Source organism: Schistocerca serialis, chromosome 1, assembly GCF_023864345.2.
Source record: "Schistocerca serialis cubense isolate TAMUIC-IGC-003099 chromosome 1, iqSchSeri2.2, whole genome shotgun sequence".
NCBI lineage: Eukaryota > Metazoa > Arthropoda > Insecta > Orthoptera > Acrididae > Schistocerca > Schistocerca serialis.
In genome coordinates, this window is record NC_064638.1 from 877,847,667 (window position 1) to 877,869,826 (window position 22,160).

Consider the following 22,160-nt stretch of genomic DNA (forward strand, 5'->3'; position numbering starts at 1 on the left):
TTTTTTGTTTACTTTTGATTCGTTTCATGTATTTGCTACCAAAAAAAACAAATGTCATCACAATAAACAGATGGAATAGAGTAATTTATCATAAAAATATAAGATAGACCTGACCATTCTTGTGGCTTATATTCAAGGTAAATGTGTCAGTATCACAGTTTTGCTATTATTTTACGAAATTTAAATACAGACACAGAAGAAGTTAAATGGGTTTTGGTCTGATAATGATGAGTCTTACCCTCAAACTGTAAAGCACAATTTATCCCATAGCCTATGGACTGATCTTATGTATGTTATTACATTACATTATTAATTTTTATTGACCATATATCTCTCACATATATCTTAATGAAATCCATGAATGTTTAACATATAATGCTACATACTTCATTAATTATTTTGTAAACAAATATATTTGATAGGTATTTGGGGTTAGTGTAACTGTCACCTGTTGCTAAGAATCACAGCATTAGTGCTGACCTCTCTTTTGTTGGTATGGCTCTGTAGTAAACCAAAACTGATCCTGGAGCAGTTTTGATATCTAATTGATGCACTGATTAATTAAACTGATCAATTAAATCACCCATCCTGGTCCCATTATCCTATTGGTCTGCTAAGTTGGTTACAACAGCTTGATGGTTGATTTATGATCCCTTGAGCATAATCAGTCCTTCTGAGAAACCCCCCTCCCACCTTCCCCCTCCTGACCCCATCTGGGAAAAGGGCTACCAATCCTGGCGCACTTTTGATATACAATTGACTAATTAATTAAAATGATCAGTTAATTACCCCCCCTGAGAAATCCCCAGTCCATCAGGCCTCCCTACACCCCTATTCACAGTAATTTCACAAATCGATGGGAAATTCAAAATTGTGTGGTAAATTCGACTTTTGGCAGCAAATTCAAATGCTAATTACACTGTATTCCAGAGGATATAACAATAAATAATAACAATATATTATTTATTTACAGAAATGCAATTTGAATATCTCTAATGTGGAGGGATGTAGGGTACTCTCTTTATTTCATCATCTTTGGAATACTGACACACACTATGAAATCACAATCCAAGATGGCTCACTCAGAATACTGGTGTAGTGTAACTCCTCTGCTTCTATTAGAGGGAAATCTAAATATATTTCCTTTGACTGTGAAGCAGAGAGCATTAGACAGTAGCTCTATCCAGTTTCATCAATAGCTGCTGTATGTAGAGAGGCTATTTTCGCTATTAGCCTAGCACTAGAGTTGCTTCAGGTGGCCTAGACAATAGCTTTACGTGTAAAGGATGGGTAATAATAATAGGACAGTAAGCTATCTTTGAAATGTAGGGGGAGTAACCCCTTGCCAATCTACAAGAGAACAATTGCTGGGAGGGACATAACGATGGGTAATAATATAAAGTAATATAAAGTGCAGCTTTTTTTATTCCTTTATTGTCATTTCACCCCCCTCACCCCCTGTGGATCGGGGATGGACTGTCAGTGGATACAAGTCACCACTATCAGCCACATGAGAGCAAAAATTTAAAACACAGTATAAAATTGGGCATGACAGTTGAATGTTTGTCATAATAAAAAATTATAAATTCATGTACATAATTTAAAACATAAAGGTGGATTAGCTGATTAATTAAAAGAGGGAAAAGATGAAATGGCACATGAAAGATAAAAGACAGAAGCACAGGTGCACAAGTTAAAAGATGTAAAATGCCACTCGTTGAATGATTAAAATAGATACAAAGGTGAGTGAAATGATGAGTGGGCCTAGGCTGTCAGAAAGAGGGTAGCATGGAGGTCTAGCAGTTGAGGTAGTGTCTGAGAGGGTGTCTGTGTGGGCAGATGTTTAGAGGAGAAATTTGGGAAACTGAAGATGGAGACATTGCTGTCCAAGGCTTAGGATATGAGAGGAGTTGAGAGCAAGGGACCTCTGTTTGGGGGAGATGGGATGGGTTCTTTTAGATCTGGTAGGATGGGGATATATCATGGCAGATTTTATGGTCAGGGATGGGACGGCGATTAAAATTTCATTGGGAGACGTTGTGAAGAGTTTGGAGGTGTAATGTTGGGGGAATGTGGTAGAAGAGGTGCGGCAGAGTACCAGTAGCAGTCAGTAAGGGGGAAACTAAAGAGTGTGTAAAGTTGAGTTTACAGGTAGTGTAGGATATTCGGAGATCCTCAGGATGGAATAGGAGAGAGGGAAATTTTATAAGTTGGTAAAACGATGTGGGTGGGGGAGGATAAGTGGATTCGAAAGGCTAGGCAGAGTGCATGGTAGTTGAGGATCTGTAAGGCATGATAAAAGGAGGGAGGAGCAGAAGTCCATGCCACATTTGAATAGCAGAGGATAGCGTGGATCAGGGATTCATAGGTGTGGAGGATAGTGAAAGGATACAATCACCATGCTTGGCTGATAAGTAGTTTTCGTAATTTTAGTCTATTGTGGTCCTTCTGTTGAATGGGTAGTAGATGGGGTTTCCCTTTTACTCAGCAATCAAGTTGCAAGTTGTTTGTCCTGATTTGATCGCTAATACAAAGGTTAAATTGAAATTACTATTGTGAAGAGCATATCTGATGCACACATTTACATAAAAACAAAACTAACTGGTGTTCACTATGCAGGAAATTAAATCAAAACTGTTGCTCAAAAACCACTACCACAATCAAACTGTGCACTGCCCAAGAAAATTGAAACACTGACATTATATAGTAACACTATGAAACACACACTGTTCACTGGGCCATTAAAAATCTGAATTACAAAGAGAATGCTCAGAATTCGCGCTATGGAAACGCGGGACGAGAAACGAAAGAACCAACAAAATTTGAAAAAAAATCTCACCTGAAAAATCACAGCATAATCTGCAACAACAGCACAGCATATAGAAATCTCGCCAGCTAAAGTGTGCTAAAGTAAAACTAAACTACTTGGAGAAAGATTGGTGTGATTTTATCATACTAACAAAAGACTTCTTCTTGAAATGAAAATACTAATCCGTTCATTGTAATGACAATACTGTATTTTAAACTCTTATCCCACAAGATTCCAAAAGGTACAGACAACCAAAAGCTTTACTTTCTTTACAAAAGTCTCAAAATGCAATACTTTTACGATTATGCAAATTGAAATGAATTAAACTGACATGACAAACTTAGATGGGGAGGTGGAACGTTTTGCTGCAAGAATCTCTAACATTATCAGTACATGCCAGTAAAAATTATTACGTTAAAACACGACCATAATGCATATCCGCACTCTCTGTTCCATAAATGCAGCGTCTGTAAGTCCTTCCATCAGATTAATAATTACTGAAAATTTTCTTCTGCAAAATCCTACTCCTGTATACACTAGGCTAAAAGCTATGCCTGCTTACTACATGTCCAACACTTGACGACTTTCCACTCTACAACTGAGCCAAAGGTAGACAAGTTAAGAGATACTTTTGCCATAAAGTCTACTATTCCACAGATGTGACACGAAACTGCTTCCCTCCTTAACATCAAATTTCCACTCATTCTGCAACTATCTGCAAATAAATATCCACTCCACCTATATACATCAACCTTTCAAAGTGGTAGCCCGAGTAATTTTTGCATGTTAGTTAACTAGATAGAACAATTGTAAATTGCAAGTTAAAACTCTTGGTGATGGTAGCTGTGGGTGGTTCAGCCCATAATTATTGCCTGGGTTTGGTATGCTTGATTTTCAGGAGCCACAGGTTGCACCAGGAAGTGAACTTATTGAGATGGAGCTGGAGGGATCATTGAGATTTCTGAAGGGTAGGGTAGAGGGCAAGGAAGGCAATGTCATTGGTATACTGGAGGAGATGAACAGGAGGATGGGGCTTGTGCATATAGGCAGTGTAGAGGACATACAGGAGAGGTGAGAGGACAGAACTTTGGGGCACACCTGCAGTGGGATGAAAGATACAGGAGTTGGTGTTGTTGCTGAAGACATAAGGCATGTGGTTACAGAGAAAGGAGGCAATGAGGTGGAGACATTTTATGAGAAGTGGATAGGTCTCTAGCTTAAAGAGGAGCCTGGTATGTCATACACAGTATAAGCTTTCTCAAGGTTTAGGGAGATAAAAATGGCAGATTTGCTGTTGTTGATTTGGTAGGACAAGACATGAGTAGGCTACAGGAGCTGCTCCTTAGAGGCAAAGTTGGGATGGAAGCCACGTTCATGGACAGGAATGTGTAGGAGTTGTTGTTGATGTTTATGGACACATTGGGACAGAATAGGCTGAAGGACCCTGCTGAACACAGAGGTGAGACTGATGGGATGGTAGGAGGAGGTGTCAGTGGCAGGTTTGTTGGGTTTGAGGAAGAGGAGGATTTGAGAGGTTTCCCACAGCTCAGAATAGAAACCCATGTGAAGGATTATATTATAAAGGACAGATAGGACATCTAGGAAGGGGAGGGGGCATTCTTTCAAGTGCCTATAGGTGATACAGTCGTGACCTGAAGCCTTGTTGTGTTTGTGACGAAGCAGATGTTGAATGTCTTGTGTTGTTATTGGAGTGTTGAATTCTCTCTGTTGGTTGTTTTCGAGGTATTGGAAGCTAGGAGTGACGGATGGGAGGGAGGTATTAGTATGCTTGTGGACTGTCGGGAATTAGGAGCAATCGAAGTGGGGGTCATCTGGGATGGTAAAGGTGTCAGAGAGGTAGAGCATAAAGGGTTGGCTTTGCTTAAGTTGTCAGGGAGAGAATGGTTATCACGCAGAAGGGGCTGGGAGGAATCAGAGTTGTTACCAGTAAGGTGGTGAAATGTCTTCCAGTACTTGGAAGAGCATACAGACAGTGTGGCGCTGAGGTTTGTGCACGTTTGGAACCAAACACAGAGTTTCTTTGCATTCAGCAGATTCTGGATGTGTTGTGCGGTTGTCAGCAGCATGTAAGTGTGTCTCAGTCATGGGTCTGTGAGAAGGATTGGTAAAGGTTATGGGATTCACGGAGGAGTAGCAGAGCACATGGAGGAAGTGTAGGGCCAATGTGGATTGATGGGTTTCGTCGGAATGTGCTGAATTTTGGCGTTTGACAAGGTCTACTGTAGGATGATGGCAGCATGGTGGAAGGATAAGGAATGGCATCTGAGTGCAGCAGCAATGAATTCGCTGTAGGTAGCTCAGTTGGTACAGGAATAGTCCTGCATGTGTTGGAAGAGGCAGGAGGAGTAGGTGCATGGGTAGGGTGTGCAGTGTAGGGGATGGTGAGTAGGACAGCGAGAGCGTTGCTTCCAATGGGGTCGAGGACTGCTGCAGTAATGCGCCCAAGAAGATTAGAAGAGGTGAGTATATCATCAGGAGTGGAACTGCTATCAGGGCGGCTATGTAGAGGGAGAGGGACTATATCATCATGGAGGGGGTCAGCATGGGACCGCCTATGGTTGTTAAAGTCAGTGGCAATAATGTAGGTTGAAAAGGTATTATTTATGTGCGTGAGGAAATCATATGGAATGAGATGATATGGTCAGATGCAGATAGTGGCTCAGGTAACACTTATGGTTTTGAGAAAGAGAGTGAGATCAAGGTCTTCGATAGGAGTGTTGCGAGGGGACTGTGGCCAAATGGGTAGGTTCTTGTGGTGAACGATGGCAACTCCTCCTCAAGTAATAGGGAGCGGATTATCTGTTCTGTGGGGGATGTATGGCGAAGTGTGGATAGTATGGTTGGAGGAAGTTTTCGTTCAGGATGAAGGCATGAACGTGGTGCTGGAAGAGGTTATGCATGAAGAGGTGTTCATTGGCTGAAAAGAAGTGGATATTGTGGAATAGGATATTATACTGCTGTTGCGCCATGATTAAGAGAGAGAAGGGGTGGTGGGGATGGGTGGCTCAGGTAGATTTAGGGTGTCGATAGAGGTGAAAAGAAAGTGGACCTGGTTGCTGGAATATGTGGCTCATGTGTTGAGGTAGAAGACAGAGAGGGCAGCAAGGGAAATCTGGTGTATATGTGACCTCTGGAAATGGTGAATGTTTTGAAGAACTATGGTCATAAAGCAAATGATGTCTTCAACTGTGGGACATGAACAAAGGGAGTTGTTTTGGTGAAGGGGATTGTCAAAAGGTTTGATGTGGACAGTCAGCCCAGGTTTGGAAGGTGGAGGTTGAGCCTTGCACTTGGAAGAACAGGTCATGTCAGGTAGATTACAGGTATTACATGATGCAAGAAAAGTGAGGTTAGGACATTGCTTGAGGAAATGGTGAGATTTCCAATAGGAGCAGGTGGGAGGGTTTTTGCAATGAGTGGTTAGGTGGTCATTGTACATTATGCATCTTTTGCAGCATTAGGATTGAGGACGGGATATGGATGGCTCGGTGGAGCATCATCATTTGTAGATCTGGGCACGTTGGTAGAGAAGATGGTCCATTGTGGATGGGGATTCAGTGAAGATTACTTTGAAGGCTGAGCCAGAATCGTCGAAGTGAAGCGCCTTTTGAACTTTGAGGTCAGGATAGGTGTTGAGCTCAGACCACACCTCCTCCATTGTGGACTCCAGATCGATCCCTTTGATCACGGCGGTGAGGGTGGGGGAACAGCGAGAAGGTTGTGGTTGCTTGGCCCAGGTGGTAGTGGGAAAGGGTGTGAGGTTTTCACAGGGACCAAAAGTGACATGAGAAATTTTCTGGAGATGTTTGGTGTGAAATTATGGATCAGGAGATTTGTTGAGGATGGTGTCTCTTCTAGGGATGATCTGAGTGATGGGTAAGGAGGGAATATATTTTCTGATTTCGAGGAGGAGAAAGTTGGAGTTAGGACAGGAGAGGAGGAAGTCATGCAGTTCTGTAGATATAGTGGCAGATGAGTTGGCTTGGCATGAAGTCTGGGCTTTCCATTTGTTTAGGTGTTTTTATTTTGGGATTAGGGGTGAAGACAGCATCAGTGCTGAGGCGTTTGGCAGTCTTCGTGATTGGTATAGGTAAGGAGGGTGCGGTAGGTACAGCTGGGGACAACAGATGACAGGAATTTTTGGAATAAGGTTTGGATGAAGAGCGTGCCATAGTCCAGGAACCGGTTGCGAAAATATTTGGCTGAGTCGATGGTGGTGGCGCAGGTGGACCGACGTATATTGGTGACAATTGTGGTGATGTTGCTTTACTGGACGATGCTGGTACTACGCTGATTCTGTAGAGGGTGCTACTGAGGATGATATGACTGGAGAAGAGAGTACTAGGAAAGGGGGATAGACTGCTGGAAGGTCGAAGTGCTCCAAGCAATGTTAGAGGGGGATTAGGAGGGGCAGGTGTAAACAACCTCAGCGGTAGAAGAAGGCATGGTGGCAGTTCAGCTAACAGTTAGTGGATGGATGATGAAGTTGGCATCAGTGATGGCGTCGGCAATGAATGTGGCAGCAGCACCAGCAGGAGCAGCAGCGGCAGTGGTAGGCAGTTACGAGACAGTGGTGAGATGGAGATGGCGACAGTGAAGATGAACAGGCACACACAGAGAAGAAGTCTCGAAGGCAGAATAAGCTGACAATGAAATGCACACACATGGAAGAAGTCTTGAGGGCACAATAAACTATGCAAACATACAGACACAAAGCAGAGTTGTTCTGCCAGTCTATGGCAGAAAACAGCAGAAGTATGAAAACTAGTTTTGGTAGTTACATTAGCCAATTGATAGTAGTCAAAGGATGAATAGGACTATATTCTTTCTATATTGTTGTTTCATTCACCCTTCCTCACGTAGGTGGGGGTGGAAGGCTGGCAGCGATACAAATAGCCCACTCTTCAGCCAGTAGAACGTAATACTAACAGAGATGCAAAAAACAAAAACAATAAAAACAAGGAACACATGTACTATGAATTCAACAATAACTGAAAAGGTGATGTGAACAGGAGAAATATAAATAATAAAATGCTGTCTTCATGAATCGTTTTAAAAACAGTGATAAAAACAATACAGAAAGTACAGTTAAAAACACTTGAGAAAAACTTGAAAGCAGTTGAAAAAAATGCTGGGAAAACACTGAACATGACAGAAGGGACACTGACCGTTAGATATGGAGCAACGTGCACATCCACTATAACTGGAAAAGGACCTGTGCTAGGATAGTAGATTGTAGAGGAAAAGAAGGGGGTGGTATGAATGGATATAGGAGAGTGGTGGTGATGATGATGGCAAACTGGGAAGAGGTGGCGACGACAGAGGTGGCTGTGAGGAACAATTAGAGAGGTGCAACTGCTATTGGCAGCTGTAGATTGGAGAGTGAAAAGGAGTGAGGGGCGGCAGAGAAAGGTTGACGTGTAGTAGAGGGAGAGGGGGAGGAGGAAGTCCTGGAGGGCGTCAGGTTCGATAGGGTAGGATGGATTTAAAGTCGGTAGGACAGGTATATGTCAGGGCGGAGTTTGTAGTCCAGGAGACGGAGATGCCTGAAATTTCTCTGGGACAGAATGTGGAGGGTGTGCACGTGAAGAGTTGGTGGGATGTCTCGGTAGAAATGCGGCAGCACACTAGGATTGGAAAGGAGAGGGGACACAATAGGATTGTCAGAGTTGAGTTTATGGATGGTGTAGGTTATTCAGAAGTGTTAATTGTGAGTGATGAGAGATGAGGAATTTGATGAGTTGGTACAGGATCCTCATGGGGGAAGGTACGGGCATGCAGAAATTGAGGCAAAGAACATGAAGTTCGAGAATCTGAACGGACTTTTTAGGAGGGGAGGAGGTCCATGCAACATTTGTGTAGTAGAGAAGAATGCAGCTATAAAACCGTGCCCCTATATACAGGACTCCTGTAGTAACATATCTGGGGAATGAAGCACACTTATACCTAGTCAACTAAAACATAAGAAATAAATCATATGATATTTTTATGCATGTAATGTTCGTTATATTATTTGATTGAACACGGCATCTCAGGACGACAAAAGTGATCAGTCGCCTCCAGTGTAGTTCAGCGCCATCTACCGAGTATATTGTGCACCTGAAGAGCTGGCCAGTCAGAACCTTTCTTTTTAACTGCCGTTTGCGACAGGCTTTTGGTCGCTGACCTCTAGTGATCACTCCTGGCACTGGCTGTGGCACAATGCGAGACTTGGACATATAGTTCAAACTGCAATTCCTTCTCCTCCTCCTCCTCCTCCTCCTCCTCTTCCCTCCTCCTACCGCCGACATCGAATCCCCAGTTTAAGAAATCAACTTTACTCAATCTGAAACAGGGATGTTGTTTTGTCAATATACCTCAAATTTCTCATGCAGAATGTAGATTCCTTCCGTTTCTACGACTAATTTTCGAAGACAGAAGAAATCGGACCATACACGCGTTTTCACATGGCGTTACTTGTTGTAAAAATCCTGTGCAACACTATGGCACAGGCTATGTTTCCTCTAAGTAATCTCTCATCAGATAGAAAAAAAATGTGTTCTCGTGAGCATAATATCTGCCAAATCCTGCAGCAAAGGACTAAAATATTAAATTCATTTTTGTCTCATGACAGAGTGCTGAGAGCATGTTCTACCTCTGTTGAAGGATACCTTCTTACCTACAAACTCTCTTAAAGTAACCAAATGCCTCATCACCAATGTAGTCTCTTAAGGTTGCAGCATAGAGGAATTGTAAACATCAGGTTTGTACTACTTATTACTTTATAAATTCGGTAATATATCTGATTTCATTAGAATGGTCATCTCCCCTTGTGTAGGTGGAAGACTGAAATTTCATTAAAAGATCTCGCTCCGATGAAAAACCACCCGATTACCGCTCCAACTCGTGAATCATATGACTGGTACTCTCACCCTAATTTTCACCCAACCAGCGACATGCCATGAATATCAAACTGTTTGACTAATGAATTAAGTTGATCATGATACTCACTTTGAATGGTCTCTCAGTTGCCTTGTCACGCTGGTGGAAGAATTCTGATATACTGCTCCGGAACTAATCCTGCTGAGACCTGTCAGTCTATGGGGGCAGTAAGATGTTCCACTCTCTTCGCCAGCCCGCGATGGGGCTGTCCCAGTCTCCCTGATGCCATCAGTTCGCATCTGAACAGGTTCCACAACCGCCATGGGGTAGCGAACCACCACCAACCTCTCAGGAGGCCTGCATGCCGGGGAAAAAGCCAGGATGTTGAACAATATGCTTCCCCTCATCCCTTCTGCAGACCAAAACGTTCTGAGATGTGTTTTCGAAATATCCCGGAAAGGCTGACCCAGTGAGCAATAGCAAAATATCTGTGTGGCTGACGGCGCCATCCCAAATGAGTCTGCAGACTAGGTTCGCCTCAGAATACAGCCCTGCAGAATCGTTCGTATTGGCTCCCACAAAATTAGTAGGCGGTTGTTATGAGTGCTCATATAGGAATTCCTGGAGGGAATGTGATGTTCTTTTCGAGGAACACTTTGAGAACCGACATTTGAAGCTGAATGCAGAAGGATTATACTGCTGGCAACATACATTGCAGTCACTTCATGAGGCGTAATGTGAGAGGTCGTAATATGTTTGCCCAAAGTACTTAGAAGAAATAATAATAGAGCTCACCTCCCAACTCACCTTTCGTCAGAGTATCACTGACCTGCTGATTCTCACAAATCCTCCAGCCTTCGATATTTGGCAACTGAATCCACCTGACTTCGATGAGTAAGAGATCTCCCCCGCCAAGCCACAGACACCAGCTAATTATCTCGAAATCCCATCATGTTCTGACAGCACTTTCCATTATTTAGGAGGCTGCCTAGTCCTCCACCCATCACTGACTAGGTTGAGAGTTATCACAAGGAGAGAAATAGCTCAATAACATACAGGAGGAAATTCACAACCATGCAAAGTATATGTGGACTGCACAAAGAAATTCAGAAGCATAACACTTCAGATCACTGATATCGAATGGTTATCTGTAAATATGCCCCTGTAATACGCCCCTATGCATGTCATAATCTCCTTTATCGTATTCCTATTATTACTGCGCTTGAAATGCGACAGTGTAATGGTGTCAGTGTCTTTATTGGCCCCGTTAAACATACACACATTAAACATATACTCGAATGGAGCAGGTGGCGAGTGATCGAAGTCGTTCCCACAGATACCTGTGTACAGTTTTATCTCCTGCACTGGACGAAGACCATATCACCCAGATTATTAATCGAATGGACAGTTCTTGTGTTGTTTTTTCATAAGCAGTTTGAGACACTGTTTTTCTGCTGTAACCGATCCATGCAGTGTATGACTACAGCTTTGTATGCTGCTACACATTTTGTTTTTCTACCATGACTTCGAGGTCTGTGTGAGGTGCTAAACTGATTTTATCAAGTTTCGATCCATTGGATCTCACAGGAAGCTGGCCTCACATGGTGTAAGGTAAGCTGCTCCCACAACACACAGGATGGCTGAAATAAAAGACAGATGCGGTATTCCTTATTGACCAAAATGTAGACGACATCACAACATATGGAAACTGGAAGAGTTTGTGGCATTGTGGAGCGTTTTCAGACAGCTGTTCGAAGGTGATGACTTCATCTTACATGGTGATGGGGTAGCAGGTGTTCTGGTGATCCGTTTCCGAAGAGACCAAGTGCATTGATTCTTCATGTTGGTGGTGCATATTGCACCCAGAGTATTAGGACAAAGGGGGCATCAGGCCATTTTGTTAGTGCAGACTGCCTACATCAGGGGGAACAATACATTCAGGGGCAAACCTGTTGTTCTCTTTTGATTGACAGGTCCTTAACCTGTTGTTCTGCTAAGTGGATTATGGCCCTTCGCAATACAAGCACACTTTTGATATGAATTTGATTGGCTTATGAATTAATTCAATCAACTAATGAACCCCTCCCTCTCTGGGAAACCCGCTGCCCTTGCTGGTGGGAAAAATACTCAGTTGATTGGCCATTTGGCGGGGAATCGATTGCAGTGTGTGGAATATTGTTTAAACAGTGTCTGGTGGACAAGGCAGTGTGTGGAATATCGTTTATTTAAACAGTTTATGGGATAGAAGGACGTGTTTTGAATGTATTTTATTTAGTTAGTTGAAGAATTGTCAGGAAACTGACTAAAGTGTATGGAATACTGTTTATTTAAAAACATTGTGGATGACAAGGCAATATGGAATACTTAAACAATTGCGGCACCTTTGTGATTCTGATCACACATGGAAATGCTGAGTGGGCTTTATTTATATTTATTGCTGGAGTCAGGGATATTAAGGCACTTATTTTTTATTTTCGTCACCTTTCAAAGTGCACTGGTGTCTAAGCATAGAGTCGGAAATCAGAACAATTACATATCTAAAAGTTCATGATGCATTTCGAAACCATTAACAGATCATGGAGAAAAACACGAACAGATTTCGAATCATTGTCCTACAGACAAGAAAAATGGCTGGAATTATTGATGTATTTTCGCTGTCCTACAAATGCTGCTCTAGAGATGCTGTTAAGCCACAATGGCTGTTTGGGGGGGGGGGGGGGGCAGAATCCCACCTGTCGAAACCAGATGAGGCTGGTCTGCTTGGATTTGTCTCTGAACACTCATACAAAGAAGACATCATGTGAATCTCTGACGTCATCGAACATTCTGTAGATAAATTTCTCTGCCCCCATCTTGATCTAACCAGCCTACAAATGATGTCTTATGACTCTCTCACGCCATGGAACTTCTTGTGAATTGAGCATTCTTATTGGTTCTTACTGAATTTGCCCGCCAGATTACTGATGCTGGTGTGGGAGCACTCTGTGCCACTTTCTATGGATGCACAAGTTACAAGAATTTCAGCGGCAAACTATTTTGTACAGTGCAGTCAAACTGCACTGACAATTAAATCCTGCAAAAGAGGTCAACCAATCATGAATGGAATGAAGTGCGATATAGTAACCACCTTTTGGGGTCTCCCGCGTGTGTGTCTGGCGTCAGGGCGCCGCCACAAAGCTCAAAACAGCCCATTGTCCTTGTTACAGATCACTTCACTAAATACCACCGGCCACGGACCAGATATCGGCCTCCTTCGATCCTGTGGTCCTCAAATAAAATGTCAAGGGGCGGCATTCTGTTGATCGGGAAATCCATGACTCGCTTTCAGTCAACCTCTCTCTCAAGATGTCACTCTCTGTTGGTCTGCATGAACCAACGCCTCGAAAGATGCAGACAGAGGTTTTCATCTCTCTTCAGAATACTGTGTTCCTATTGGTTAATGCTGGAGACAATGGGACAGATGATGCAATGTCGATCTCAAAAACAGAGTGAAATAATCCATTTGTACTACCCTATCAAACTGATTGTTTAACAATTTACAGGAATCAAACAGATCGCTTGAAACACTCACCTCCACCCTAGGATGATCCTTCTTACTAATGAAACATATTTTCAATGTTTGAGTTTTTACACAATAACATTATGTAAATCAAGTAATAAAATTTGCGCCACAAACAGATCGGAGCGCTAAATATTTCTGAAGTCTTGCATGCACCAACGTTTTAGAGCACAAACACCCTCCTCCACCACAACGTTTCCACTAAACATATCAGGTGAGAACATCGATCCGATCGTATAAACTCGCAGTACCAAAGATTGCTTCATCTGCTGAGAGCCAGGAGCTGGGGTTGCACCATACGCCGCTGGCAGGGACATCGCACCATCTAGTGAGCGCCAGTGAAGAGAGACCGGAACACATGTTGGCTATGCCGGCAACTGCAAGCCCATGTGACGGTATCCACACAACCACCATACTGAACGCTCAGAGGTCTGAGAGAGACTGTCAACGAGCAGTCAACCCATCAACTTACATGGATGGAATAATCATCTAGCGAAAACATCCATTATTTTGAACCTTCTCATGCAACACACGTCTGTGTTTAAAACTGCTCACCCAGCAAACCAGTCACTTGGCTAGCCCTCACTGCCACACTTAAGAGCAGACAGGTCAGCGCATTCTTTGTACCTAAACGCCAATCAGAGGCTGAGCTAATCCGTTACTTCTGCTCGTGACCAGCCCTGCCACCATCTGTGGTGACTGAAAAACAGACACCTGCAGCTTAGGTGTATATGGTAGTTCTAACCAATTCCACCCTGACATGCAGACCCCAATTTAAAAACTACACTCTACCCAATTCGAGAAAGGGATGTCGTTGATTCTACCTTTCGTATTTCTCGCACGAAATGCAGATTTCTCCCTATGATGCAAATTATTTTCGAAGACAGAAGAAATCGGGGCATAACCGCATTTTCACGTTGTTAAACTATTGTTAGTTGTCGTGAAAATTGTGTAACAGTATGGCATAGGCTACATTTCGTCTAAGTATTTTCTCATCAGGTAGAAAAAAATTGTTCTAATCAGCTTAATATCTGTTACATCATGCATCACAGGACTAGAATATTAAAGTTATTTTTGGCTCATGATGTCACAGGGTGCCTCCTCACTTTTGAACTTCCTTAAAGCAACCAGATGCCTCACCATATACGAAGTCCCTTAAGGTAACAGCACAGAGAAGTTGTAAATATCCAGGTTTATACTAAGTACCACTATATAAATTCGGTAATACATCTGATTTTATTACGATGGTCATCAGGTCACTGATATCAAATTGACAGGCTAATTAATTAAGTAGATCATGAGAATCACTTAGCGTGGCGAGTATTTTTTTCAACTCTCGGAGTACACTCACCATGTAGCTCAAATGAGAATCCGTGGAGGGAAGACGATGCTCTTTTCGAAGGACACTATTGAGAACCAATATTTGAAGTTGACCGCACACGGATTTTACCGCCGGCAACATACATTTCGCATAAGGACGCCACTTTTAAAAACATGATCACAATGACTGTTTTACTGTCATTCCGCATAAAAAGCGATATTGATTCTACAGGCACACAAAAGAATCGCTGACAGTGTTATGCTTTCTGGTGGAAATGCTGTTTGCAATATGGAATCAAGTCTATCCATTCAACCACATACTTGCTTTGGATAGTATGGAGAAGTTTTTTAATGATTACAGCCACTGGTGAATCATATTCGTGGCATTCTCACATCTCGAAACGAGTCACCTTTTTCGAACCTATCTGCTAAGGATCCCACACAGCAAAACTCCAGTGTGGGGCTTTAGACAGTCCTTCTGCATCTTGTAACTGTTCCTCGGTCGCTGCACCGCCCTCCTTCCAGTTTTGTTCATGTGATCGTTCCACCATAAGTTGGAACATAACGGATGCTGGAGAGCGCTATATCTAAGGCCTTCTGCATCCCGTGGGGAAACAGGGTGAGCTGAGTTAATGCAACAGGACTATGTTTTGACCACTTGGTACAAATGACAAAATGTTATTGTAGCTCTGCCAACTGTGCACAATGTGTAAGGCCAGTACCAAATGAAGATTTCTCCTGCAACCCAAGGCAGCAGAAAATATGGTACGAGTAATTACGGTGGTGTTTCTTGTTGGGAAAATTAGGAAGACTCCATATCATGCAGGAACTGGAAAAAGGATGAGGATTTTGCTGCTGCATTGCGGTCTGTCTCCAAACTACATACAGGTACTGCAGACTGTAGGAGATCTGCATCCCTCAGCTCGCATTCATTTCTGTCACCAAAACATTCTCTCCCTCCACATTATTTTGTATCATCCAACAGAGAAAAACTATGAACTGTAAAACTCTGCTACCGTCAGCTGGTAGAGAACTCGATGATATATTACAATGTCCATGTCTTCTGATATATCGAAAACAAATACCGTCTGCATGCTGGCATCAAGCACATGTGATGATCCTATTAAATATAGAGGGACTGGTCCATTGGAGCAGATGGCCTGTGATCAAAGTCTCTTCCACAGATCAGTGTAAAGTATCGTCACCTGTATTGGAGGAGGACCACATTGCATAGACTATCAGTCCCTGTGTTGTTCCTTTATAATAAGCACTTTTTTGCTGTAACGCGTCCAAGCAGTGTATGGCTACAGCTTTGTATACAGCCATCATTTTGTTTTGCCACCACGACTTCAAGGTCTTTGACAGGTTCTAAACTGACATTAACACGTTTTTAGCCATCGGCTGGACATCACTTGGTGTAAACTATGCTGCTGCCCCAAAACACAGAGTGGTTGAAACATAAAACAGAGGCGGTGTTTCTTATTGGCAAAAATGTAGAAGACATGGCGAAATATGGAAACTGGAAGAGTTTGCAGCATTGTAGGGCGTTTCCAAACAGTTCCCCAAAGGTGACTGATGACATCTACATTTAAACTCATCTTCCACAGTGATGTGGTAGCAGATGTCTAGGTATCCCATTTCGATTGATACCTCATACTGCAGTTACATACATGATCACTGTTTTGTGTAGGCCATCCTCGGAAGGTGCAGCTCCCACCAAGGCTGTCTCCATCTCATACAAGTGGTATCAGTCAATCATTATATGGTAATCAACAGTGTACCAGTGGACAGACGGAATAGAAAAGACACCATAGATAAGGGACAATGTACCATAGGAAGTACCATAGTTGATTTTATCAGTTTTTCTGTAATTACAATACTGATCCAATAACATGAAAGCATGCTTCTCAGTTTCTGTATCTCACTAAACCCCTCTCCATCACTTTGCGAATACTATATACTAGATTAAGAAAGTACATAGGTGACTGTGCAATACGACCATTCATAGTTAATTCTCGAATGTATATAGCAAAGTATACCAGACGGTACCCTACACCTATGCAGTTAGGTTATCTGCATATTTTTAGCACTTCAATCATGGTGTGTAATTTACAACTACTCATCTTTCCCTATGTGGATGGGAGTCAGAGAGCATTCTCGTGTTCTTAGGATAAAGTTGGAGATTGAAAGATGTCCTAGCATTGTCCTCTACCAACCCTCCCTACAACACTGTCTTCGATTTAATTTGCAGTTGATCAGAAGCAGGAAGTACTATATTTACACCCTTCTTACTCATGGCACACATCCGAGTGCACATGATCTATCCAGAGTTTAGCACCCCTTATAGGTGTGTAGTAGATATGAGAGTGTTATTATCATATAACGGTTAAGAAGAAACCTGTGGTTTATGAATCAATTGTGCTATCAGTTCTGAAGTATTGTTCCTGTGTTTGGTGTCCATACTGACAAAATATGAGAAAGAGAGAAATGACTGTGGAACATAAAAACACATGAGAAGGGGAGGCTGGCTAAGCTTATAGGTGACAGTGTAGTAGGTGGTGGTGGTGGTAGTGGTAGTGGTATCACTCATGGAAAAATTCCTGTAGTAGTTGGTGTTAGAGCTGCACCTTTTTTAGACTGAAGTCAGCTGATAGGTATACCTGCTTAAAGGAAGTGCCTCTAACTAAGGGCTCACCTCCAGAGGATGTAATGTTTCCAAGTAGAGAAGGAATTAGCATATTTCATCAAAATATAAGAGGTATTAGAGATAAAGTTAATGAACTGCTAATAGATGTTAACTCTGACATTATTGGTATATCAGAGCACCACTTAAATAATTTGATAATTCAGAGGCTTCATTTACTGGGCTACAGATTAGCTGGCTGTTTCTCAAGGAGTTCCTTGCGGGGTGGGGGAGTGGCTCTGTACGTAAAAAACAGTATTTCATTTGAGTCCATAGACTTATCACGACACTTCACTGAACAGATATTTGAAAGTTGTGCAGAATTAGTTGAATTTAGTGAAACTAAACTTCTAATTGCTGTTGTTTATAGGTCCCCTAACTCCGACTTCAGAGCATTTTTGCTTTAGCTAGAGAGGGTTCTTGACTCACTTTGTAGGAAGTACCAGAAAGTGGTTATATGTGGTGACTTCAATATTAATTTTGTACATGACTGTGCAAGAAAAAGGATGTTGGTAGATCTCCTAAATTCATATGATCTGATGCAAACTGTGTTTTTTCCAGCTAGGGTGCAGGGGAACAGTAGCACAGTCATAAACAATATTTTTATTCATTCTTCATTACTAGATGCGCATTCTGTTAGTAAAAGGGTGAATGGCCTTTCGGACCATGATGCACAAATTTTAACACTAAAAGGTTTTTGTACTCAAACCAATGTCGTATTTAATTACAAACTATGTAGGAAAGTTGATCCAACAACAACAGAGAGTTTTTCAAAACTTGTCAAGGAACAAGAGTGGCAAGATGTTTATAGTGCCAATAATATAGATGATAAATACAATGCTTTCCATAACACATTTCTCATGCTCTTTGAGAGTTCCTTTCCATTAGAACATTCTAAACGGGGTACTAGCAGTAATGGACAGCCCGGTCGGCTGACTAGTGGGATAAGGATATCATGTAGAACAAAGCGGGCATTATATCAAAATGTTAGAAGTAGTCACAATCAAGCTACAGTGGCCCATTACAAACAGTATTGTAAGGTGCTTAAAAATGTTATTAGCAAGGCAAAAAGTATGTGGTATGCAAACAGAATAGCTAATTCACAGGATAAAATTAAAGCCATATGGTCAGTTGTGAAGGAAGTGTCTGGTCAGCAGCACAAGGTTGGTGATATAAAGTCAGTTCGCAGTAATAATATTTCTGTTACTGACAAATCAGATATATGTACAGTATTTAACAACCATTTTCTGAGCATTGCTGGTGAATTAAATAAAAATTTAGTTTCTACAGGAAATCATGTAACTATCTTAGCAAATGCCTTTCCGAGATTGATGTCTGAAATACTCCTCTGTGATACAGACAAGAGGGAGTTTGAGTCAATAATTAAATCACTGAAGACTAAGGACTCTCATGGTTATGATGGAGTGTCTAGTAGAATATTAAAGTACTGTGCTGCACATGTTAGCCCTGTATTTAGCCATATTTGTAATTTTTCCTTTAGGAATGGTCAGTTTCCTGAGCGATTAAAGTACTCAGTAGTAAAGCCACTTTATAAAAAGTGAGAAAGGGATAATGTATGTAGATAATTTTAGACCTATTTCTATGCCATCAGTGTTTGCAAAAGTTATCGAAAAGGCTGTGTATGTGAGGTTAATTGATCATTTTATATCACACGATTTGCTATCAAATGTACAGTTCGGCTTTAGAAGTCATTTGACAACTGAAAATACTATATTCTCTTTTCTCTGTGAGGTACTGGATGGGCTAAACAAAAAGTTTCGAACGCTTGGTGTATTTTTCGATTTAACAAAGGCATTTGACTGTGTTGATCTCACAATATTGCTTCAGAAGTTGGACCATTACGGAATAAGGGGAGTAGCTCACAATTGGTTCACCTCTTACTTTAGCAACAGGCAGCAAAAGATCATTATTCACAATGTTGATAACGGCTGTGATGTGGGATCTGAGTGGGGTACTGTCAAGTGGGGGGTGTCCCAGGGATCAGTGTTGGGGCTGCTCCTGTTCCTTATTTATATAAATGATATGCCCTCTAGTATTATGGATAACTCTAAAATATTTCTGTTTGCTGATGACACTAGCTTGGTAGTAAAGGATGTTGTGTGCAACATTGACTCGGTATCAGGTAGTGCAGTACATGACTTCAGTTCATGGCGTGTAGAAAATAAACTAATGTTAAATCACAGTAAGACTCAATTTTTACAGTTTCTAACACACAACTCAACAAAACCTGACGTTTGAATCTCACAGAACAGGCATATGATTAGTGAAACTGAACATTTCAAATTCCTAGGTGTTCAGATAGATAGTAAGCTATCGTGGAAATCCCATGTTCAGGATCTTGTTCAAAGACTTAATACTGCCATTTTCACTATTCGAACGGTATCGAAAGTGAGTGATACTTCGACACATAAATTAGTCTACTTTGCTTATTTTCATTCACTTATGTCGTATGGTATTATGTTTTGGGGTAACTCTTCCCATTCTAGAAAGATATTTTTGGCTCAGAAACGGGCGGTTCGGGCAATAAGTGGAACCTCTTGTCGACCTCTGTTCATGAGTCTGGGTATTTTGACATTGGCCTCTCAATATGTAAATTCCTTATTGTCGTTTCTTGTTACCAATATTAGTTTATTTCCAACAATAAGCAGCTTTCACTCGGTTAATACTCCATTTGGATCAGACTTCCTTGCTCTTGTGCAAAAAGGTGTGCAGTATACTGCTGCATCCATTTTCAATAAGTTGTTGTTGTTGTGGTGTTCAGTCCTGAGACTGGTTTGATGCAGCTCTCCATGCTACTCTATCCTGTGCAAGCTTCTTCATCTCCCAGTAACTATTGCAACCTACATCCTTCTGAATCTGCTTAGTGTATTCATCTCTTGGTCTCCCTCTACGATTTTTACCCTCCACGCTGCCCTCAAATACTAAATTGGTGATCCCTTGATACCTCAGAACATATCCTACCAACCGATCCCTTCTTCTAGTCAAGTTGTGTCACAAACTCCTCTTCTCCCCAATCCTATTCAATACCTCCTCATTAGTTATGTTATCTACCCATCTAATCTTCAGCATTCTTCTGTAGCACCACGTTTCATAAGCTTCTATTCTCTTCTTGTCCAAACTATTTATCGTCCATGTTTCACTTCCATACATGGCTACTCTCCATACAAATACTTTCAGAAACGACTTCCTGACACTTAAATCTATGCTTGATGTTAACAAATTTCTCTTCTTAAGAAATGCATTCTTTGCCATTGTCAGTCTACATTTTATATCCTCTCTACTTCGACCATTATCAGTTATTTTGCTCCCCAAATAGCAAAACTCATTTACTACTTTAAGTGTCTCATTTCCTAATCTAATTCCTTCAGCATCACCCGACTTAATTCGACTACATTCCATTATCCCCGTTTTGCTTTTGTTGATGTTCATCTTATATACTCCATTCAGGACACTATCCATTCCGTCCAACTGCTCTTCCAAGTCCTTTGCTGTCTCTGACAGAATTACAATGTCATCGGCGAACCTCAAAGTTTTTATTTCTTCTCCGTGGATTTTAATACCTACTCCGAATTTTTCTTTTGTTTCCTTCACTGCTTGCTCAATATACAGATTGAATAACATCGGGGAGAGGCTAAAACCCTGTCTCACTCCCTTCCCAATCACTGCTTCCTTGTCGTGTCCCTCGACTCTTGTAACTACAATCTGGTTTCTGTACAAATTGTAAATAGCCTTTCGCTCCCTGTATTTTACCCCTGCCACCTTCAGAATTTGAAAGAGAGTATTCCAGTCAACATTGGTGAAAGCTTTCTCTAAGTCTACAAATGCTAGAAACGTAGGTATGACTTTCCTTAATTTAGCTTCTAAGATAAGTCGTAGGGTCAGTATTGCCTCACGTGTTCCAACATTTCTGTGGAATCCAAACTGATCTTCCCCGAGGTCGGCTTCTACCAGTTTTTCCATTCGTCTGTAAAGAATTCGTGTTAGTATTTTGCAGCTGTGACTTATTAAACTGATAGTTCGGTAATTCTCACATCTGTCAACACCTGCTTTCTTTGGGATTGGAATTATTATATTCTTCTTGAAGTCTGAGGGCATTTCGCCTGTCTCATATACCTTGCTCACCAGATGGTAGAGTTTTGTCAGGACTGGCTCTCTCAAGGCAGTCAGTAGTTCTAATAGAATGTTGTCTACTCCTGGGGCCTCGTTTCGACTCAGGTCTTTCAGTGCTCTGTCAAACTCTTCACACAGTATCATATCTCCCATTTCATCTTCAACTACATCCTCTTCCATTTCCATAATATTGTATTCAAGTACATCGCCCTTGTATAGACCCTCTATATACTCCTTCCACTTTTCTACTTTCCCTTCTTTGCTTAGAACTGGGTTTCCATCTGAGCTCTTGATATTCATGAAAGTGGTTCTCTTTTCTCCAAAGGTATCTTTAATTTTCCTGTAGGCAATATCTATCTTACCCCTAGTGAGACAAGCCTCTACATCCTTACATTTGTTCTCTAGCTATCCCTGCTTAGCCATTTTGCATTTCCTGTCGATCTCATTTTTTAGACGTTTGTATTCCTTTTTGCCTGCTTCATTTACTGCATTTTTGTATTTTGTCCTTTCATCAATTAAATTCAATTTTTTTTTTTTGATACCCAAGGATTTCTACAAGCCCTCGTCTTTTTACCTACTTGATCCTCTGCTGCCTTCACTACTTCATCCCTCAAAGCTACCCATTCTTCTTCTACTGTATTTCTTTCCTCCATTCCTGTCAATTGTTCCCTTATGCTCTCCTTGAAACTCTGTACAACCTCTGGTTCTTTCAGTTTATCCAGGTCCCATCTCCTTAAATTCCCAACTTTTTGCAGTTTCTTCATTTTTAACGTACA